Raw genomic sequence first — 24,581 nt, 5'->3', positions numbered from 1 at the left:
GCGGTTCAAACGTTACATTTGCAGCGACTTGTCTTTTGCGCATGTCCTTCCTAACGTATATGCGTTTAGGTTAGAAACACCCGAGGCGATTCTTAACGAACCGGCTGTCAATTCAACGCCGACGTTTGCAGTTGTGCAGAGTGTAAAAAATGTTCTGGTATTCGTGGGTAATTCAACGATGCTTTTGTATCAATAGAGATTTGTTAAATTCAAGGTCAGATTTTCGCGTTATCTCTTCTATCGAATTAAGAGAACAGAACGAATTAAAGAAACTGCGTATATGTTTCTGTCCATTAATTGTATATACGCAACTGTTAGATCCATGTTAAATCTAACCTTTACGGGTTATACCAATAGGAAGTATCGATAATGAAATATCGATATATCGATACATCATTTACAGTACAAAGTTTTAACAAATTTTGATGACTCAATATTTGTGGATAATTCGAGTGATTTATTCATCGTAATATTGAAATTTGAGATTTAATTTTTCTGTTGTAATATATTCTGTTCAAACAAGAGGATAAATCATGTTAAACGAACCGTACATCACAATTTGAGAGTTTTATATATGAGAAGGTCGTTAAATCAAGTCTGAAAGTATCAATAATGACGTACATATTGTAAGGTCGATAAATATTTTTCTAACCTAGATTTGAATGCAGAATCTCCAATTGTTTTTATTGCCAATTAGAAAAAATAGTAACAGATGAAATAACTTTTTAATATCTATATTAATATTCGTATGAATTTTATATTAAATCACGTTAGTATTTTTCATAAGACATAAGTTAGTTAGTGTTTAGGTGATTATGTAGTAATAGTCTGACTATTATTATCACTGTTACTTTTACTATTGTACCTGCCATGTTTACTGTTTTTATTTCTACTACTACTATTGCTATTGGTATTATTGTCATTGCTGCTATTGTTGCTACTATTTCTACTAATAATAATAGTAGAAATAATAAAATGAAAAGCTGCAGTCTTCATTCTTTTTTTTTACATATAAAAAAAGTAAAAAGTTATATTACAAACATTACATAATTCGGTGTAGAATAACTATGGCAAATTATATCCCTATGAATTCAATAGTATAAAGATACCTCTGAAGAATTTAACTATGATGATATGGACTGAAATTGAAGCGCCATGCCTTTGCCGCTCAGTAGAATTTGAATTTAGCCATTTCTCAAAAATGTTCCAAAGAAATTATTCTTCGCAATAAAATATTTTTAAGAAGTCTCTCACTCCGCTAAGGTATTAAAAACTTGATTAAAGATCGCTTCGTGTGTTTTTAGCCGTATTTCCCCATCTGCGATTCATGGTATTAGAAGCCAGCGAACAAAAGGCTGCACTACATCAAATTCGTTGGCATGCGCAAACGGCCTCTGCTTACTGTAGCGCGTGCGTGCGCACGTTGGCTTCTCGATGGGACGCCGGGATATGGAAGGCCGCCGCGGTAGAAAAAGAAGTAACGCAAAGGCTCGTCAACGAGAGTGACTCTCTCTGTAAATGATCAGGAGTACGCCGCCGGACAATTCTTCTTGCCTTTTCGAGCGGCCGCTTGCGAAACCGGCGTGTCCGCCAGCTCCACTGGTCGCGCTGCTGTTCTTTTTAATTTTTCTCATTCGAACGAGATGGTATTTGAGCGGCTTCAAGATTGATTTGGAATTGGAAATAACTGCGGTAAGACGAAAGGCACTTTGATGTTAACTTCGATGCTTCGTTGAAATGAAACGTACTTTTTTTTTTTAGCAAATCAATGTATCAACAATGTTAATTACCTGGAAATACATATTAGGACGCGTGTCCATAGCGTGTGATTCGTTGAGGCAGCAATATTATTGGGATATTGAGATTAGAATATTTTGAATGTCGGAATGTTTCTGGAATATCGATGCGTTATTAGCTGTTGTCAAATTATAGTAATATATGATCATATAATGTAATAGATGTAGTTCAGTATGTTAAATAATTGGCAAATTGTTTGAAACCAGATATTAGGTTGCGTTTTTTTGATGTGTTATTCTTACAGGTTCATTGAGGATATTTGGCAAGTATAGTTATTATTGTTGCAGTCGACCTCACTTGAATGTCCCAGGGATGGTGGGAGAGTCAATTATATAGAAATGGGGATCATAAACATCCCTGAACATAATCGAGTTAGATTCATTTTCTCGTACCAAATCTATCGACAGAGGTTCTAAGTCGAGTTTAACCTAGTTAAGCAAAATCGAGTTTAACCTAGTGAAGCCAGGCTACCGCTAATTTATGATTAGTCTAATTGAGCCTAGATCATAGATCCTTATTTTCTATCACCTTGTTAATGTTTTAAAAGTATATATTTATTTAACGAGGTCTTGGTCTTTTCTCTTAAGGAAATGTGCTTCCTTGGTCTTAGATTTTACGAAGATACTCTCTTGACTCTACTATCTTTAGGTAATGTGTTCTCAGAATAAAAGAAACAAGAATGATACCAAATGTTAGCAGTATCATAAGATATTGCTACATTGATCTGTTTAGTGCGTTTTGGTAAATTTTGCAAAGTTGATATATATATATTTAGCGTGTTTCACAGATTGTGTATATTGTGTATATTAGGCTGTTGTGTATATTCATGTCAAATTTCACGATTGTAAGCTACACTAATCACGCAACCATAATTATATTTCACACGTTTTAACATGCACAAAATTCGAAAAATTTCTAAAATTTTTATCTAATTTTATCTCTGATAGGATAAGTATACAGTGGTTAACCAAAATTAAATACTACTTCAATGCATACTTTTTCATAATTAAATCGTAGTACAAGAAGTTAATATTTTGCTAGATTTCCTAAGGTAAAATATATTATACCTAAGGGGAAAGATTTTTACTACTAGGTACCTGGTTATTCTTCCGTTTGAAATTGTTGGGGTTCAGCTGGTGACCAAATTTACTCTATAACTATTTCAGGGGTGCAACTTGTCAAATATCTTTTAGGGAAGGTAATGTGAGTTATCAATTGAACACTTTATGGTAATAAGCTAGAATTATCGTAGCCACGCAGGTTCTGCGAATAGACTTGATGACAGCTGGTCGGTTGGAACTTGTTTTATTATGTGGTTAGGATCTCTTTCGGAATCAGTTGTTGAAACTGTTTGAAAAGTAACCGTTAATAACCGTTATAGAAGAGCCCTCCTAAAACAGCTGTGCGAAAAATAAAATGACGTTATAACTGTTAAAACAGAAGAGTTTCTGACAATCTCAATTAGAGTTTCAAAACCGCAACGTTATTACTTTTAAATTTATTGGAACCGCAACTAATTGATACTTAATTTGCATCTCGATACGATTATATTATAGTTATCATTTATTCTATATTTGTAAGTTTCAAAAAGAACTTTTGAACTTACAACTGGATTACATATATTTTAATCTTTTGAGCGCTATGAACACATATATGGGTATTCACATAACCATTCAATTTGTGTTATGAATGCATATATGGGTTTTCACATAACCATTTAATCTGCGTTGTAAATATACATATATGCGATTGATATTTAGCGTTTAGCGTTTAATATTTAACGTCGCACAACTCAGCGCTCAAAGGATTAAATTTTGCGTGTAATTCTTACCTTGATAGCCTTTCCTAAAGATTTCTTTTATAATTCCAAATACCAGGTCCCATCATGTGAACGTAGCTCTGCATCGAGTAACAAGCCTTTAGGACCCAACTACATTGGTTGGTCTCCTAGTCAAAGAGAATTCCAGGCAAAGATACACTTGTTTATTTTTATACCACTGACATCTTTCCAAAAAAGATTCGAATTTCCCGGTACAAAGGAAATAGTCAAAAAACTAAAGACACATAAATTGAAACTAAGTTGCAACGGGTCCGAAACGGACGACTAGCCGTGACGCATTCGCATGCACAAGATGACTCCAGGCTTTAACACCCTTGGCCGATCGGTCTGCGTCCAACTTGAGCCACGGCCGACCTCGACACGGCTTACACAGGAACGAAGGCAACGCCGCCAAACCGATCATGCCCGCGGGGACAAGTCGAGGGCCCAGAGAGGCCTAGTAGCCGGACGCACGTGCCCCTGCCGTATGGGGTAGAAGCCAATAATGGACCGCCCCATGAGGTCTGATCGTAGGCATGTATGCGCGTCTGAACTACAGGTCTCATACCCTGGTCGAGTATGCACCGGTACCGGGTAAGTCGACCAGGGCCGCAAACCTCGACACAAAGAGGAGCATCAATCGACGATGTCCTGATAAACTCGTCGAATGATCAACGACAGATAATATTTTGAGAGAGCAGCTTACGAAAATTTGGAATTATCTTGCACAACTATCCTTACATAGCAACGTTACAGTAAGGAGGGAACCTAAAACAATAGGAAAGAGTAAAACTCAGGTGACGATTAATTTTAATAAAATTTCAAAATGCAATTGAGTCAGTGCTAACTGATAACCACTGTTCATCCTATTCACATCTCAGACCCACTCTGATTAAACTTTCGATCTGTCTGATCCGGAGTCAGATTGGCAAATGAGCTCCAGCTATATAATGCCACGGTCTTTATACAGCTAACAACCGGTGTCTACTGAAGGTCAGACGAATAGTCACAATCGTTACTGATTTCCCTGATAATTAATTTTTTTACTACCCACGTCCATGATTTATTAATTTCTTATTTTTGTTATAACTTCATATTTTTAATAATTTGTTATTAACGATAAATGCTATAATTTACACATCCTTTGTAAATTATGTCATTTAGTATAACTCAAGGAAGGTATATCTATAAGTGTTTCTTTAGAGCGACTGACCGACTCGTGAGGAGACTCGTACCCCAAGGGGGTACGTGACGCAGTTCGTCTAACCCCAAATTTTTATCTAACGTTTATATAAACATTCCTTCTCTAGGTCTTACAAACCATTTATTCACACCTTATGTCCTAAATTGATTTTTGTATATAACTAAACATATCTTTTTAACAAAGAAGTATGATAATCTGTTTCAACAGATAGGATTATTTAATAGCAGTAAATACTTTACCGAACCTAACCTAACAACGATTTAGCAGCGATTCCGATAGAAGGGTTTCTCATTCGGTAAATAAAAACATAGCGCCGCTTAAAGAAACTTCAGAAACGATACTACGAAACGTAACAGGCCCGTTGGGACCCTCGGTTGGGGAACGCTGGCATAGACTGGCAGATAGAGAAGCATGAAGATCGTGAACGATGAAGGAGGAGAGGAGAAATCGTTGCGAGAGAGAGAGACAGAAAGGCTGGTAAAGAAGAAGAAACGAAGAGAACCGGGGCCCAATGTCCATTCAGCAGGCACCTGCCACGTTAAATTCAACCGGGCTGGGCTGGATGGGTGCTTCCTTCGAATGGACCAGCGTGAAACAGAAAGAAAACAAGGACTATTCGAGAAAGTTGAAGAAGGAGATGTTCGGTGGAGTGGTAGAGTTGTAGAAGACGCCGGGAACAGTGATGGAAGGAGAAGAAGAAGAAGGAAGAGGCGCCCTGTAGGTACATCTCTCTTACATCACTCGTTGCTCTGCTCCTCCTTCCCAACCGGACCAAAGAAAATAAGCTGAGATATCACGCCGATAATGTAACCTTCACCTCCTCTCCATCTGATCTTTCTGTATCTGATTCTCGCTCTGATTGATTGAAATTTTGTCACTTATTTTTATTCTCACTTTTAGTAATTTTGTTATGGGAAATGTTTAAACATACAAATGACGTCCTTTTGTTGGGGTTTCTTCGAAATTGAATTACTTAATTCTGGAGTAACTAAATTACCTGTAACGGAAAAGAAATTTTCTAAGGTAAATTAACGTGGTAACTTTTTCGGTGATATTTTGGATCCTTTTTCCCTTGAAATTTTTTTTATTAAACTCAGTTTATCGTTTTCATTAGGTGTTTTATTTTATTTAATATTGGTTAATTTCGTTTTGATCAAATTTTAAATATTTTAAAAGAAATATAGGTTTGGGAAACTTCAGAATTTTAGCTCAGTTATTTTTTCTGGAGATATTGTTGCAGCTGTGTTAATTATTTTTGTAACAGATGTTAAAACAGAGATTAATTTTCTTACTATAACCCCTAAATTAATGTCTGTCAAGAATTTGCAGTAAATTGTCTTAAAAATTTGTGGATAATCAGATTGAATATACCAGTACGTTTCTTCGTACTTAAATCTTATAGTAAGAATATTTGAGTCATGGCTAATACAGGTTAAAACCAGTCAGTGCTCACATTTAACCAGAATCATTAACAATGTCGTGATAACAAAGACAAGTAGCAATGTAACAAATAACCAGCGCCACTAAAACCCCAATTTCAAACCCTCTTTTCATGACCTAAACCTCACCCCATTATCTTTCTCTCTAAACCCAATTCGCCTTATAAAATCAGTATTAACACCATCACCGTGTTACTCGTCGTATTACACTTGGCGCAACAATCATCCTCCAAATGGATATAGTAAATTGCTCATCTAACCCTTATTGTCCTATCCACAGTTTCTTTTCAGCAACATGGCGGCCTAGCGTAAGGCCAGTCAGAAGCCCCTCCTCTCACTGCTGATTTGAATGAAATATTCGATGGCTCGACTCTTCTATTAACTGGCTCTTTAAGAGCTTGAAGATGGTATACTGGTATAACGGATGGAGTAATCGCACGGTCATACATAATCTTTCTTTCAATGGCGTGTAGTCGCAAAATTACATTCGCACACGAGCAACATACGCTAGAGGGCGGTAGGGCGAGAAAGGAGGAAGTGGAAGGGGGAGGAGGATCGTTGGCCGCTACCTGCTGGCTCTTACAGCGGCGTCAAAGCGCGTCGGGATCGCCTTCGAGTATATTTCTCCGGTGAATTTCGCATAGTCATTCCAACAATGTGGTTACTTGCATCAATAACCCCGTCTTCCTGTGTTTTTACCTACGTTTACACTCATTATATTCGTTCACAGGGCCACTTATTCCGCAGCCGCATAACAAATGTCTCCCGGTTCTCCCACAGGCGTCGCTTCTTCCTCTTACTCGTATCTGCTTCCCCGAATACCTTGCTGCGATAATGCGACATTGATCGCAGGGTATCTTAATATTCTTTTTCGCGTATATACGCGTGTGTGTGTCTTCAGTATCGTTTCGAATAGATAATTATAAACGTGACAGTGATAATGGAAAGTGAATTTGGGTGTCGTCTGCTGTTACCTTCTATATACTCATTTTCAATACCTATGGTATTGGTATTGGACAATTTCGATACTGTTTTTATCAAAAACATTGCGTTTATTATCGTCTATGCGAATAATATTTAAACAGAAATCGCAGATCGGTAATTCTATCGTTGGGAAGTAAAAACTCACGGATGCATATAGTCTGAAAGAAATTATCGGAAATTAAGAAGTACTAATACCGATAACCGCTTATTGCACAGTTGGTTACCCGGCTCGATTAAAACGTAACATCCTGTTGCATAAAGCGGGAAGGTAGAGGACACATTATCTAATATTTTTTCCACATCAGCCAGAATACCTTTTATCCAGGCAAGTTTCTTCTTCGAGCTGGTTCTAGCGAATCTGTAACCCGTTCCATGGAAACGAGCATCCTTCTTGTACTTCGGGGTATTGTTTAACCTGCGGATGAATAACAATTTATGTTGCAGCTAATGGGAGCATTTCCTCTCCCTTTGCCTTCTGCGATCGCATCTGATCGCATGGTTTCAGGCACATGAGCCAACTGTACCTTGCAACTGTTATCTAGGCAACGACCTTGCCTCCTCTCGTTTTCTTTCTCTCTCCTCGGTTTCTCTCCATGAGAGGTGATGGTACTCCACGGTGCACGTATGTATGTGCAAGGCAAGTTCATCGGTCTGCTCGGAAAATCATTGACCTTGCAGTTGATCTAGCGTCGTTGCTGGATTCCTCCAGTTCCTATTACGTTGTTCGTTGTCCGTTACGGGGGAATGGAAACCAGCTGACTGTCTAAGGAAACCGAGTAAAATTACAAGCAAAACAGTTACAGGTGTGAAACGGAAGGAATTGGGGAAAGCATATAATTACTTACAGTTATAATTACTTACGGCGGAACCAGAGGTTCGGTATTGAGTTACAAGTGTTAGATTATTGTTAAGATTATTTAACGGGTTTCGTTGGAAATATTTCCACCTTCCAAATGAAGATTAAAATTTAATTTGATATCAGGAAGAGGGACAGCAACTCGTTTGGTGAAAGGCCACGAAGCTCTTTCTTCCACTGGGATATGTACGTGTATACACTGACGGAACATAAATAAGAAGACGTTCAGTATCACAGCTTACTGTCAGGAAATCTGGACCAATCTAGGCTTATTGGGATTATGAGTTTATAATTGTAAAATAACTACGATATATATATTCTCTTTTAAGTCCTTGTATTACTCAAGGAAGTCTATCTTTGAGTGCTTCTCTAGAGCGACTAATCGACTCCTGAGAGAGTATCAAGAAGGTACGCAACGCAGTTCGCCTAAACCTTCAATTCTTATTTAAAGTTAATATAAACATTCGTTCTTTAAGTCTTCCAAATTATTTATTCATACCTCATATCCTAGATTGATTTTTGTATATAACTAAACTTATCTTTTCAACAGAGCTGATCAAATTTTAATCAAGGTTGCGTGAAGGATACCTCAGTTTTGATTCAGTGTCCATTGGAAAACGTAGAATATTGCATGACACTTAGGGTGTTAGTACGTCAACTGACTACCGTTACACGATGCTTCTATTTGAGACCTTCCTGTATCGTGTAGATTAATATGCAGCATGTTTTATAACACAAGGATCACATTTCAGTAGCTGATGGACGATGCAAAAGTGATTCAAAAAGTTCATATAAACGTGCATTCTGTTCGTGATCTTCATCCTAAGGTATAAAATTCTGAACTTTGGTTATAAAAATACAAAACATTGACCCCAGTGGTCGTGTTAAAACATTTTTAATCTACGTATTTGTTCGAAATATTTGTTTAGCATTGTGTAAGATGTCCTGTTTTAATCTTAGCAGGTAACGTCTTCTTAAATACTGATTCTCCAAGCAGAACTCAATATTTTCAGGAGTTATGACGAATACAAAATTTTTCTAGATGGAGATGTCCCTGAAATTTCTGGCTTTTGTTACTTTATTTTTGATTCTTTGTCTTCCTTCGGACGTGTAATCGACTCTGAAACAGGTTCAATGGACTATTATACATACGATTCTCGATACATCTTTCAAGGTCATTTAAAAGCGTCCAAATTTATCTTTACTTATCGAAGTAAGGTGTTGACAGAAATTCATGCTAATAGTGTAATTTGGCACAGAAGACATATTGCAATAACTGATCTTGGAGACCATAGCATCGTCAATTGTTCCTAATTAATTGCAATCTACTGAAAATTAGAGTAAGGTGTTAACATAAATTATACACATAAAATATTTCGGAAATTATTAATTGTGTATTTTTACTATACACACTACTGTAGCTGATATTCTGAAGCTGATATTCTTACCCTTTTAGAACACTCGATATGAAGCAGTCCACTCTGCGCAGAGTACCGCGTTTTTATAACATTTTTGAGGTTATCTGATGCTGCGTCAACAATAATCTATCCTGCGCGTGGTTTATCTTGCAGTAGATAAATGTATCTTGTCTAAATTATGTTCTATTACGTGGTATAACGATAGAAAAATGATATGAGCAGTAATAAAAAGACATTCATGTTCCTTGGTGGCGTACAACAGGTGAATAGCGTTGATTGGTCCTCACGCAATATTTGGCAATGGCGTTCTGTAAAGCGTCAATTGTGTATATATAATATACACGATATGGTACGTAATATCGTTTCTTAATTGAGAGACAGGTGTTGATCGCATGATCGTTGGAGTGACGATTCGAATAATTACCGTGCTTTAAATATGACTGTCGGAAACAAAAATACATAATGTTGTCTTTAATATGGGTCTTTATGGATTTCATAAATGACTATAAATAAATGGTTATTGGACTTTAAAAATGATATATTATAATACTGTACGACATGAAGGTGACATATCGTCAGATGTTAAGTACTAATCATATATTAATTTATACAAAATTAATTTGAATATCATTTTAGGCTTGATAATTAAATAATGATTATGTTTATAATACATGCTTGGCTATGAATCTAATACAGTATTTCTTAATTATTTAATTGAATCTAAAATTAGGATCATCTTTAGTGCTTTCTAAAAATCTAATTTTTTAAATTATTCAAAGCATTCGCTATCCTTCATCTATACGATGTTTTTTGAAATATTTCTTTAATTTTTAAATCCTCTTTATAAAATTTCTTTCGTTGATTTTCTAAGAAATGAGCAAATATTTAGCGAAATCGAAAAGGAATTTTCAAATTATAAGACAAAGTCGTATTACGAAATGGGACGAAGCGGAAATTGAAAAGTTGATTAGTGCATTACATTAAGTACAGAGTCGAGCACACAGATCGAGTCTCGGGTTTCGAAGTTTAAATTTCCTGCGTTGCGGAGATTTTTTTCACTTCTCGACTCTCTGGGATGCCATAGAGCCGCCTCGACCTTGAAACGAAACGTGTTATTACCGTCTTTGAAACGTGTACTTCCCTCGGGCGAAACGATTCAAACAGTATAAGCTATTTGAGGCATCCGAAAATAAAAAATTTTATCATTATCAAGCTGTTCCGCGATGACTATATCCTTTAGACACGGGAATAAAATCACCTTAATTTATTTATTTATTTCTAATATTCTCCTAAATGTTCCAAACACTTACGTCCTGGAAAACAATTTAAAAATTGTAAGATTATTCAGATATTTAATTTTTTCATTCTTTTTTAATTATATTAATAATAATTTTTCTATATATAAACAAATAAATATTACTCACGTAGTATAATATGCATACATTGACCAAATTATGTTAGAAAATCATTTGTTATTTCCTTTCATATTTTTTAAAGATGAAATATGATTTTTATGATTACTAGTAATGTTAATTTTGTAATAATCGTTTGTGCAATATATTTTATAATTTATACTAATTATTTATTTGCTTCATACATGCACAAAGTAGTATATAACTTCAAATTCGTTTTAGGAAAAAATACTTGCCATGTAATTTGCACAAATTAGTCAAATGATTTTCTGAAAGGAGTAAAGAATTATAAGATAATTTTTTTATATTTTCTCTTAAAATTGTAACTAGTACTGTGATAGGAATTAAGAACGAGTTCCTCTCATTCGACAGGACGTTGAAGAAATCAACAAAGAGCGACTCGAATTACCTGAGAGCAGCTTTTCTGGATATACAGACAGACCGTTCTAAAATTATTAACAAGCTTACTGTATCTTGCGGGGTTTCTTCGATGACGGGTGAAGTCCTATGCAGTTTCATCCAATTTCACAAATTTACTGTCTTCCACTGTTGTTTCCTTACCACCCTTCTTTCCTTTTTCTCTTTGATCTATCAACAATCCCTGAATCTGGGGTGCAGTGTTTATGTGTATCGATAGATGGATAGAGAAACTATCCTCGTTGGTCCACGCGATTTGATTGTATTTGAATTTGTGTCTTTTTGGACAAGGATAGTGGCTAGGTGTGCGCGCAAAATGTTTTTATGTCTGTGTAAAAAAGAAAATTAAAATTTTCGTGAGATACAGTTGTACAACATGGGATATATCTTTGTCGGTAAATAAAATGTTATCGTTCGATTCGATGTATAATTCCGAGTGAAGTATACCATATTTTATACTCTAAAATTTGTATAATTTAATAATTTTCAATAAATAATTTAATACATACCTTGATGAAAGTTGATATCTTGACTAATAATTTTTCTTAAGTAGTGAATTTTGAGATTTTGTTTATTTTTTGTCTTACACTCGGACTTGTACTTTGGATCACTTTTTAAATTACTTGTTTATCTGTAAGAATTATTGGTGATATTAATATTTTCAGAACCACGGTTATTTGATATAATTTTATTTTATGATTGAAAAGATGTGAAAGTAGGGGATTTATTAGACATTGAATGTTGGGGGAAATAAATTATAATAATAATCTGTTAATACAAACTCATTAATAACAAGTGTTTATATTTGATTCTAAATTTTTTGTTATAATAGATACATCAGTAGAATATGTTTTTACTGTCATTAAATGCAAAAGATTTGAAAAATAAAATAAAGAAAACTCAAAAATAAATTAATTTTAAAAGTGATCATAATTATCTCATTTTCTACTAAATAATCAGACAATAGTATGGCAAATAATATAGCAAATATTAAGATTTCTTGAAACAACATATTTATAGTATATTATATATTTTTAATGTTAAATACAATGAGAACTTTTTAAATTTATCCTTTAACAAGACTACAGCTGCTGTTTAAAAGTTTATAGAACGAGGAAGTACATTTACCAATTTACACATCTCCTGACTTTGTTCACATCGTTTCCATAAGATTATCACGCTCAACTAACCAGGCAATTAATTTCGTATACCTTCTTGAGGAATATTTCCTCGTTTCAAACCAGATGGGGGCGTTTTATCCTGATTTTGTGAACCTCCTTTGGCCAGCATCTTCCCGTCCAATTATCCGAGACATTAATTATGCTTAATTATTGCCCGGACGATCTCAAATAGGCCCGCATTGTGCTCGCGTCGAGTTCTTATGCGCAGCTTAATGAAACGGACGTCCGGCGCATATCGTTGATAATAAGATTGCTGCTGTTAAGGGATCGCGTCGATTTCATAAACAGCGAACGCCCCGTAGAAAGTAATTTAATTCCAGCCGGTGGATGCGTGGCCCAAGAGTAAATCACGAGGTCTGAACGTTTGAAGCTTGAATGCTACCGCCATTGTTTCCCAATGAATTTTTCAGCGAACCTTCGGTGAACATAATCCTTCCTTGGTCGAGTAAAATAGGCGGGAACTGAGAAAAAGATAATTAATATTAACCTTTGATATAAAAATTATTTCACGGTAAATTATGTTAACAAACCTTCATTGGTAGAAAGATATAGATAAGATGTAATACTATTGTGATTCTATTTGTGATTTCAAATTGTAAACATAACCTCAATACCATGTCAACTTATTAGATTATAAATATTCGCAGTATTTATAAATAAAACATAAAACATTATAATAGTAGAAGCTTACACTTGGTAATTTAATTATCACCAATCTCTATTGAAAGCAAATTACATATTTATATACGTCTTGAAAAGAAAGTGTTTCCATGTCTTATAATCTTTTCTCATTCCTAAAATGAATAAAATACATTCATTAAATTTGTACGCTTATTTACGTTTTAATATGAATGAAGTACAGTTATTTCTCATATAAACAACAAATAAGTCCTACAAAAGCACACAGTGTGATCTACAGCTAAGCTGCTGTAAGCGTGATGATATATGTAGATCGGATCGCATTATAGTCTGATCGGATGATTGTGATATTAAAAGGAAGAGTCGAAAGTAAGTGAAGTGCTGACCATATGTTGGCCGAGCAAAAGACCATTTCTCTTTCCGTGTTATTCTTTGGTTTCACTCTGTCATAAGAAGAAAGACGATGGAAAGCTATAGATCGAATAAAAATGCCAACAAACAAAAGACTACGTTGTTATGTAAAGAGGATATAGTTCTACCGCGCAAAAATGAAAATTTCAATGCGCATGTCCAAATAGACAGAAAAGGCGCCTGCGTCAATCCCCACCACTTTGCAGATTCACTTGATATTTGGTTAGGATACTCTGCTTTGACTTCTCTTGGTAACCTGATTGCCTACGGTGGCAAAAGTCTTAATATGCAATTAGTCAATTGACAGTTGCAAACATCGTACAAATATCTGTATCTTTTACTGTTTTATTTCAGCTTGTACTAGGAATTTCACTTTCATTCGATAAACCTACGTATGTTCTTCGTATTCTTCAATCTATACGGATATTTATTTTCAAACAATAACCGGAAAATATAATGAACAGGAGATAAGAAGTTGACTATGTACATAAATCATAGTGACTGAATAACAGCTTCACGTGTGTTGGTAAATATTTGTGTGGGAGTAAACGTTCCTGAATTTATGTGTGTATGTCTTTACATGAAAGATAGAAATAGTTATCCTTGCAGCGTTTTATTTCATAACCTTAAAAAGACTTTGCAAATGTCTTTATACAAATATCGTATATTTCGTTGATATTTATAATCAGCTAAAAATATACTCTTACACGATTTATCTGATTTATTTTTTACTTCTAGATTGTGATGTTTATGCAAATGCATATTTCGATTAAGAAGAATATTCGCGTGTGTGTTACACTTAACTCATATCGGTTCGCATTATTTCGTTGCGATTGTACGATAGATGAACCGTTGAGCTGTTGCACAACAGTAATCGTAAATCATAATAGTAATGTTTCGTATATGAAAATGAAAATTTCATACGATGGTATATTTATGAGTGACAGAAAATTAACCACCAGAAGTGAAACGTATATTTGATGTTGGAATGCAAGAAAAGGTTAGAATGAATGTTTTCTAGAAATAAATGCAAAGTTTGCCTTGTACAAGAGAAGTAGAGAAATGGAAAAAGAGAAAATATGCTAATGCAAGGACAAATGTAGAAAATGCGTGAGCAGATTAATTTTTAAAGTACATGTTCAATGTGTTAATTGAAGATTATTCCGCCGCAATCGGTTTTCCATAGCGACGAACCTAACCATAACGAAATCTGCAGATACACACATATAGTAATTTGAAACATATTTATTTTGTAACATAATCTTGTGTTTCTTTTCGAAATTATAGCTTTATTAATTATGAGATAAAGCAAAGCTACCAGCATGTAGGCTGAAGCAAATAGGAAGGAGAAAGATAGTAGTTATACTGGCCTGATCAGTGTATAGTACCATGTATACTAAGAATTCTATCTTTTTTACTTCAGTTTTTTCCAGAAACTTCATTTTTAGTCACTGAAGTTTGCATTTTTCTTTGTCTGGCATCTTCTGTATGTTTGTCTTTCTTGTTTAATTTTTAGATTGTCTTTGTCTTTCTTTCTGTGGTAAGAGTAAAACTGAATAGCGGTGGAAGAGAAATGACCTTGCTCGGCCAATATATTTCTCTTGCACTTTAGTCAATCTTGAGTGAATTCTGGGAGGGTTGAACGTGCAAAAGTGCAAGTTAATTGCATCCTGTCATATTAAATATCTATACACATATTTTTAATCATGAAAACCGTCAAATTCACAAGTTATTAAGCTGCATATAAAGTAAATCAAATTATTATATAAAATAAAATAAAGATATAAGCTAAATTTGATAATTTACAAACTTTTAATCAAATAAGGTATACCATTTTTCAGTTACATATATGTACATTAGGGTGCTGTTACCCACACACGTAGACAGGATAATTTTCGTAGTTGAAGAACAGTTACGCGGGCATGTTGCATACGTAACAGTTGCTATCAACGGGTGATGCGTGCCAGGTTCCACCGGACACACTTTAGAATCGCTTGCACGTGCATCAGCCACAAACGGGAACCATACATCATTTTCACGTTAAAATGGCAAACGACGACAGAGCTGTTACTCGTTGCTCGTGACCGCGTCGTGAAACACGATAATTTTAGCTCTCCGGAATGCACTGTCGATACATTGAATGATCCTTTACATACATATGTACTTCGATACTGCATATAGTATCATGTATCATTAAAGTAAAACTCGATCGATTTAATAATTTTTTCTTTTAAGGTTAACATCGAATGTAACGGAATTCGTTAATTTTAATTGTAACAGAAACGTGCATTTGTTAAGTTATAGTCAGGAAAATTAGGAGAGATAAGTAAAAAAATTATAATTTTCGGAAATGCGAAATTGCAGAAGGATAATGGTACAAATTTCTTTAGGTTTAAATATAAAAGGTTTATACTTAAGTTATATATACATAGTTTCAATTTTTATAAAAGTATAAATTATCTATATCAAGTATTGCCAATATTACTGTCGTTATAAATTATACCTAAAGTCTTCAAACTTTGTTACCAAAATTTGTTAAAATTAACAAATTACAAATACTACATACTCTACAGTACAAATTAAAGACACCATACATAAAGTAAAATTTTCCAAAAGTCGCAAGATATCAAAACAGTCAGTGAATAGAGAAAACGGAAAATTGGCTATAAAACAATTATGAATCCCGTGTAACGCATAGAATAAGAAAAGTATGGTGCACGGTTAGGGCTCCAGGTTCCGGCAACCTGTCTAATCCCTTCTCTGCAAACGCGGCGCGCGCAATCGTCTGTGCTTGTACACGCAATATACATATATTCATGGCCTGTACCGTTTCGAGAAGTGAATCGAAAGAATGTAATCTCCGATCTTCATCTTCTCTCGATTCGTTTCGTAGCTGGGTCCGCCGGCTGGCTGCTCTCTTCATTATGCCGGTGAACACCAGAGGACATGTCGATTCTCTTACGAAACCTCTCACTTTATACGTCGATTTAACGTATGTCGCTGTTAGTTAAAGAGACGCCGACCAGGGTGCGCGAGGCTGAAGGATTGAAAGTCGATCGGTAAATCAAGCGGATCCACACGGGAACCTGTCGTTTCTCTTCAAATTATACGAGCTCCTCCACTTCTTCTATGCCGTTTGATATTTTCGTCGAAATTTATTCGGATGATTCACAAAAGCCTTTAAAGAACAGGTTTCCTTTTTCGCCATGTTATAGTCGCACTCGGAGGATAACCACGGTCGGGATTCATCCGATTCTCTCTTCCTGGTTTCGAACGGGTTAGTCGGTATTGGAATTGAACTTTGAATATTATTACCTGGGGGATCCGAAAGATTTTTCAGTGAATCGATAGTCGGAAATATGAAAACTTAGATTGTGAAGTATTTTTGAGAAATTCTCTTAATGTTACATCCACTTGTTATGATACTGAACCCCTTGCACTACGATTTAATTACGAAAAATTATATATCGAAGTAGTATCTAATTTTAATTACCAAGTATATATCATAATTATTAATTACAGTATAATTACAGTATAATTACCTATTCCATGTACGATAAGATTGGATAAAAATTTGAGAAATTCTAAGAATTCTATGCGTGTTAAGACGTGTGAAATATAATTATGGTCGCGTGAGTATAGCTTATGATCTCGAAATTTGATATAAAGAATTTGTCATTCGAAGACTTGTCATTGTAGTGCAAAGGGTTAATTCCATTATATGATGGAGCGATATTGTGCAGGAACTGTATAGGAATGACGTTGGAAATTAAAAGATTAAATTAATACAAATAATGATTAATAACAGAATATTACGTGTACCTTACCAATTTTTAAAATCAATTTTCCAAATAAATAATACAGTATAAAATAAAAGTTTATTTCTTATTTTCCTAGTTACTTTTGGACGAAAGATCACACCGGTTTGGTTTTATTACTTAATAATGTATAACACATACGCTTGATTATCGATTGAATATCGAATCCTTTAGCTTGTACCTAATATTATAGAATCAAAAGGTTAATAAGTATTTCGAAAAAAATTACAAGAATCTTAATTTTATTTTACTGTTTCACACATATTGGAAATATACAATTGTATTAGAAATTACCTCTCGATCCATATGAAAATATATAGTTCTATAGATACCACACTTCATTGTACGTGTTTTAGGTTATGTCTTACCAGTAGCCACGTATAAAGCCGAATCTCTTCACGCGACTTTATTATTTCTATTATTTGCGTGTCTCTGTTACTTACATTGTCCGATATAGGTAACAATAACAGCAACGAGAACGGTAAAATACGGTGTCAACACTAATTAGGCTTAGAGGTCCATTACACTTCTGAACTTAGTCAAAAATCACTGGAAATCGATCCCATTACCGCGTGACCTCGCGTCCGGTTCGTAAATCTGCGCTGTATCCTCCTCTGCTCCCACGGAGCCAGCACACCACACAGGTGTTCCCCCGGTATCGAATAAAAGCGTGGAATCGCGCGATCCTCGTCGCGGTGGCGCGTGTATACGCGCATTCTACACATTTACACACGTCCATATACGAGAAGAAGAGAATGTGTCCTGAGCTTGGACGAAGGCAGTGTGACCAGCGGAGGCTGGACGTCCGGAATGCGAGCGGAACCCGTTTCTATGAGTCAAGTCTGGCTATTGACAACGGCCTCTACTCTGTCTCTTTCTCTCTTTCTTCTGTAGATTCTCTCTCCGCGTGCCACCTCTCCCAGCCCGAGCCTGTAGTTCAGGATCGTGCCACGTTATCTGGAACATCGTGGCGCAGAGTACGGAGAGAGAGGATGCGATGGTGGGGGTATTTGCGGGATCGAATCGAGTTACTCCGTGAAAATTCGAAATCAAGGCAGGCGGTGATGAGAGACGCCTCCGATAATGTTTACCGCGTTAACGAGTCGACACGAAGGATTTAGATAAAAGAAGACGCGACGAAGATTGAAACTCGTTGTTTAATCCTTTTGTTGGTACAGTACGAGAGAAACTTGGATTGCTCGATGTGAATTTCGTGTTAACCTTAAAAGCACTCGAGGATTTTTCGGCTAGAGAAGAGTGGAAATTTAAAGATTTTTTTTCAAACGGTAAATAAGAAATCGTGCAATAATTAACACGTTAAATTATTTGATTTTGATACCTTGTTGCATTGTCTTAAATTTGATATATTAATTAATATTGTTCTTCAAAATTTTATTGAACGGTAACTGAAGGTGTCTCGAGTGCAAAAGGTGAATATAATTATTCAGATCGATTGTATATGAACTATGAATTATATATTTTGTATTTCGTATCAGGAATGCAAAAAATTTAAATGATAATTAGGTAGATATTTTTCAGTTGTTTTTTCTGCTTCTTGTATTATTTTGTTTCATTGATATCTATTGACATTTATTAGGTACGCTCTATGTGATTGAGGTTATGAAACTTGGATATGCTTTTTCGAGATATGCAGTTTGTTGGACCGAGAAAAAGCTTAATTATGATGGAAATGATGTTTAATGATGTTTATGATGTTAATGGTTGACTATGGAAGAAATATGAAGAAACTAAATAGTTGGTCTTTGTTAACCTTGTTATACATATAATACTTGTTCTCATCTTAACAAATTTTTGATGATATTATTACTATTAATAATATTGTAATAAAAAATTATTAATTTCAAGAAAAACATCAAGGAATTATTGTATATATATAAAAGCTAAGTTTCGTTAAAACTAAATATTATTTTTCATATTTTTTATTTCAGTTGATAAAAGAAGCTTTTAAGGGAATACTAGAAGTATTTTGAAGAATAAAATTCTATCTCAAGAGAAAATATTCCATTTATACTGATATTATACTAGCAACCACAGGTTCATCGACATTCATTTTTATTTGGTCACAGGATTTATAGTAAATAACTATTAAATTAATAAGAAAATAATCGATATAAAAGTATAACATAAAAATCATTTAAAAAATTAATCGAATACTGTTTTTTAGCGTTATTTCTTTTAATTGACAGAAATCCATAAGCGAATCTGTAATATCAGTAATTATTTTGAGTTTCTGTAATTATTGCTAGTCAACTATAATCACTAATTGCCACGTCACGTATCGATTTTTTTCTACCTAATCAAATAACCTACGTCCATATATCGCAACCAATCAATTTATTGAAATTCCCTACATACTACGTAGTATACTTTCTCCTGCAATAAAAGTAACCGATCTTCGAATACAGTTGCTTACAAAATTAAGCATACACTTATGTTGGTAGTGAAAATTGACAGGAAAATGAATTAAATCATGCATATTTAAAAGTGAAAACACAGTATATTTTTATTAGTACAGTTTAACACAATGTTGTTTTTCTTTTGTCGATTGTCTGTTAAACTGTACTAATAAATCTATACTGTATTCTCACTGTCAAATATGAAGGATTTAATTCATTTTCCCGCCAATTTTCACCACATAAATTGTCAATTTTGTGAGTAACTGTATATAAAGAAGTATAGAATGGCAGAATACTCATGACATGGTAAATCCTAATTAACCTATGCTCGTGTTTATCTCCCTAGCAACGATAACGATATTTGGCTGTTATGTATCAACCAGGGCACTATCTTTTTCACACGTCCATCGAGTTCGATCGTTTTTATCCGAGCATAGGTGTTACGTTATCAACTTGCGTCGTTCGAGTGAAGAAGAAATTACTGAACGAGGAACCTTCGGTGTCTATCGTCAGGATAAAAGACCCTAGCGAAAGATATAGCCATACCCTACATGTCGATCGTGATTGAAATAGTGTGTGAATATTCGAGAGGTTCAGTGGGAAAGTAGTATAAGAACATTTTTTTCTGACAAAATGAGATAAGCATAGGAACGATACGATAAGATCGATGTAAGTATTTATTTAACACTGGAACTACTAAACATTTCAAGATGGTTAGTTTAAGATTTTTAGTTAAGATTACTATTATATATACAATATTTAAGTATAGGTTATAAATTGATAGTTACAGCATTGAAGAATTTTATTATAATTCTTTAAGCCTTTCTGTGTATGTACAGTAAGGTGTTTTGATGTTTAAAAGAATATCTATCAATCGTTTTAATTAAAAATTCTTTTGTCCAAAGGTTTGTTGAATTGAAAATGCTGTCACTTATAGATAGAATTTTCCTAAAATTCTACGTTTATTCGTAAAAAAGATTAGTAAATCCGGGTAATAAGTTCGGACATGATTTAAACTAACGAAAAAGCATCGAGTAATTAGTGAACTCGATAGCAAGTGAAAGTGTTTCAGAAGAGACATAAATCTATAGACCTTCAGTTTCTCACCAATACAACCATCTTGAATCGTAGATGAACCAAGTATCGTTACTAAAAAAGTAAGCAATAAATAATTAACTAGTACTATTATATAATAATATATACAATAATAATAATAGTTAGTAGTCGATTGTAAATGATTAGCAACCAGCTCAGTATTTGGCAGCCAGTAGCTTCTTGTCAATAATTGAAAGAGTATTCTATAGTCTATGTACAATAACAAGCATAATGACCTCATCGATAAATTATTGGCATATATTCTTCTTCCTTGAGTTTCGTATGTAGAGCAGTTATGGAAATTCTTGAATATTACTGCTGGATCACTGTATATATAGCAAGTAAATAGCTTTAGGTGAAAGAGTAGTCCATCAGTTCGAAAATAAGTAACAGAACCGGCTGTTACGTTATTGCTTGCTGGCTTCGAAGAACATTAATATTTCATCGGGATTCGCGTGCAGCGTTTTCATTGATCGATCTTAGACGAGAAAATAACTCCGATCTTCTGATTCGTATGACTGAGACGCGTCTCAACTCGAGCGTTGCGAGCCTTCAGCCGAGTTGTAACGGTATTAAAGAGAACCACTCGGGGAACTATGTCTAGCCCTTGAGCGGATTGCTTGCCTTTTAGGATGGAATAATTGGAGTGTAACTGGAAAATCGAAGAATGATTTAGAAAAGATAAAGAATTATGGAACTTCAGGAATTTACTTCTTGTCGTTTTTGAAAATGAACACTCCTTGCTTTAGGAAAAGGAAATACAAATTGAAAGATGGGATTGTGAGGCAGTTGTTAATTAATTAATTTCATCTTCGTGCTTTTATAAATTATTTAAACAGTTCTATATGAATTTCAAAAATAATAGGAACATAAGAGATTTAAGAAATGATATTAATTTCAATATTACACTTGTATAATAATCGTGGAGTTTTCATTTTTAAACACTTAGTAATTGCTAAGTACATTTATATTGCTTTAATTGTATTTTTCTACATACTTCTGATCTTATCGTTATAAAATTAAAAATTTCATTAATTAATGAAATTAAATTAATCACCTTTAATGTATTCTTGCTTTAATTCCTCGCAAATTCTTCTTATAATCATTAATCTTAATTTTTACCATATCTTCACAGTTTTTAGAAAACGCTTAGAGTTTTATTTATAAATCAATATGCTCTCCATGATGACCTATAGGGTATAGAAAAAAAAGCATATCAATCATTAAATAATTTCCATCGTCATATTTCTTCACAATTTCTATAAACCACGTCATTTTTGACTATCTTACATATACAGAAAACTTCTATAAATTTAATTCAGACCTAATCTGAAAAAATCTCGTAACTCATTAGCCAAAACATTACTCTTACCTGTATATATTCTAACCTAAAAAAACTCCACATAACTCGAACGTAAACAAACCGTATCCTTCCCTTTGTGATGTCACTTCACATCTGTTACAATCTATTATCCTCGAAATCATAATAACATATGCATTTCTCGCGCCACTGTTGTATCCTAAACAGACGATGATAGGTTAGATTGTGAACGCAAAACAGAAGCGTTTCCGATGCAATCCGAAGGCGCGTTGTTACAATGGAGTTCATCGATCCATAATGACTATTTCCCCGCAGCTATGGCCTGTAATAACGGAATAGCCAATAAAGTATATCCTGTCGATTTAATCGTTACCCCCACGGTGCACCGCGTACACGGAGATCGGATCGGTGATTTTCACGTGATGTTTCGCAGATCGTGAAGCGCTCGCGTGATCCGCGCGTTTTGCGCGTTCCCGCTCTCTCGGCCGGCAGAAAGAGAAAGGGCGGTCGGGGTGGGGGGATACTTGATGCGTGTTCAACCTGCCGCGGGAACCTTTAAAGAAAGTCGGTGCAACAGGCAAGATGTAATTTTAATAAATTGGAGATCGTGACATTGTAAAGGATGGACTTCAGGTGTTGGACAGTATGGGAGGTTTATGAGTCATTGGAATTAAGTTAGGTGTTGAAAATCTAATCTTTTTCGAAAATTTATCACGTTTATCTCGAAACCAAGTACACGTGCACGCGATAAATTTGTTAATTAGTTTCACGCAGAAATAAGATCACATTGACGAATATTTGATTTCACCAGAGTTTGCTAATTGCTGACAATCGATGCTGTAATTTTATAGAATTATTATCATTATTATTATTTTTAATGTATTTTCTAATTATAGCTTGAAAAAAGAAGTGATACAATTTCAATGGGCTACGTTATATACCTTCTTCCTAGAACATGCTAAAGTTTCAAAACTATTCTCGAGTTTATAGATTTTATTGTACACCATAATCCTCATAGTCTTTACACGGTTTTATTATTCTGTTGTACAATCTTCGTTACATAATATAATTTTTACAATCCTAATTTCTATAATTTTCATAATTTTTATAACTTAACTTTATAATAAAAATTGAATATTAATGACGAATAAACATTTCCTAAAGAAAATATTTATAACTAGGATTTCCTTTTCCTGCTTAATTTTATTCTTAAAATATTTTTAAAATTAACAATATCGCGTTAGCTATAATTATACCATGGATTGAAATTCTATATACAATCCAATAAAATAACGCTATGCGATTAAAAATGTACGATAAAAATAATAAAAATGACCTAGTTTCGAGTATCGTTAACATTGGCACGTTCTAAGAAGCACGATAAGTAATGCTTTAAGGAAGAGCTGCAGGAAGTACAATTAAACACTGTATTGTAAGTCACCTTTTCCCGGTTTCCATGACGAGGAAGTGAAAAACGTAGACAAGGCAGCGTCCGCCACGGTTAATGCGAAGCACAGACACGAACTGTTACAGTTTTGTCGTTTGTAGCAAATGCTGTAATTTGATAACGAACAGCTGAAAAATTACCGCGTTGTGTCCGTGCTCTTTAATATCCCATTACGTGGAAGTTAACGACCGGAAAATATACCGCTCGGCTGCTTGAGGAAGTAGCCTGGTGAACGAGTCTTTTGTATTCCCGCAGTGCTATAATTCGGATAAGCAACTTTTTCTTTATCGCGAGGTCTTGCCTCGTTTTATAGCCGCTCATTGATTCTCCTGTTTTGCTCGAATAGCACGTGATGCACGGATCGAAATGTAATTTTAACGGTGTTTTGTCTTTTATGATGTTCATGTGTTCTTCGTCTACACGTTTCCCATAAAAAACCTGAAATTATTAAGCAGTTAATGTATTACACGTTGACTCTAGACTAGGACTAAATAATTAAAGAGAATATATGATATATTAAAAATCTCCCACATTTTGCGAAAATCAATCAATACAAAATTTGCAATTTTTAATTAAAAGCCTGTGTTTTCTATGAAAATTACTTTTTACGTAGATTTCGGGACACTCCTTGTATCGTGTAAACCATTCATTTGCAAAACTGATTGACTCCATGAAACAGGGATAGAAATTTATTTTGAGTAGAAAAAGTTAGTCATTGATTAGATGCCTTGATTTTGAGGAATTCTAAAAATGCAGTTATTTCAATTCCGGCTGGCTAAAATTAATACTAGCAAAAAGCCTATAAGTATACGTGCGAGGACAGTGGAATATGTTAAGGAACACGAAAAAGTGAAAGAGGAAATAAACCATTCGCCAAAATTTTTTTTGAAAACAGCCTTGTCCATG

At 34.5% G+C, this 24,581-nt stretch overlaps 1 long non-coding RNA gene across 1 annotated transcript; it reads right to left on the bottom strand.

Annotated features, from left to right (window-relative positions):
• Positions 1–1,606: 1,606 nt before the first annotated feature.
• Positions 1,607–2,094, bottom strand: LOC108550821 (uncharacterized). Its single transcript, XR_001890443.1, has 3 exons — positions 2,040–2,094; positions 1,791–1,892; positions 1,607–1,687 (listed from the first exon to the last, which is right to left on the bottom strand). It is a non-coding gene; the product is annotated as an uncharacterized LOC108550821 (long non-coding RNA).
• Positions 2,095–24,581: the final 22,487 nt, after the last annotated feature.

Source organism: Eufriesea mexicana, unplaced genomic scaffold (assembly GCF_001483705.2).
Source record: "Eufriesea mexicana isolate 0111107269 unplaced genomic scaffold, ASM148370v2 scaffold2977, whole genome shotgun sequence".
Taxonomy (NCBI): domain Eukaryota; kingdom Metazoa; phylum Arthropoda; class Insecta; order Hymenoptera; family Apidae; genus Eufriesea; species Eufriesea mexicana.
This window is presented reverse-complemented; position numbering and strand designations above follow the sequence as displayed.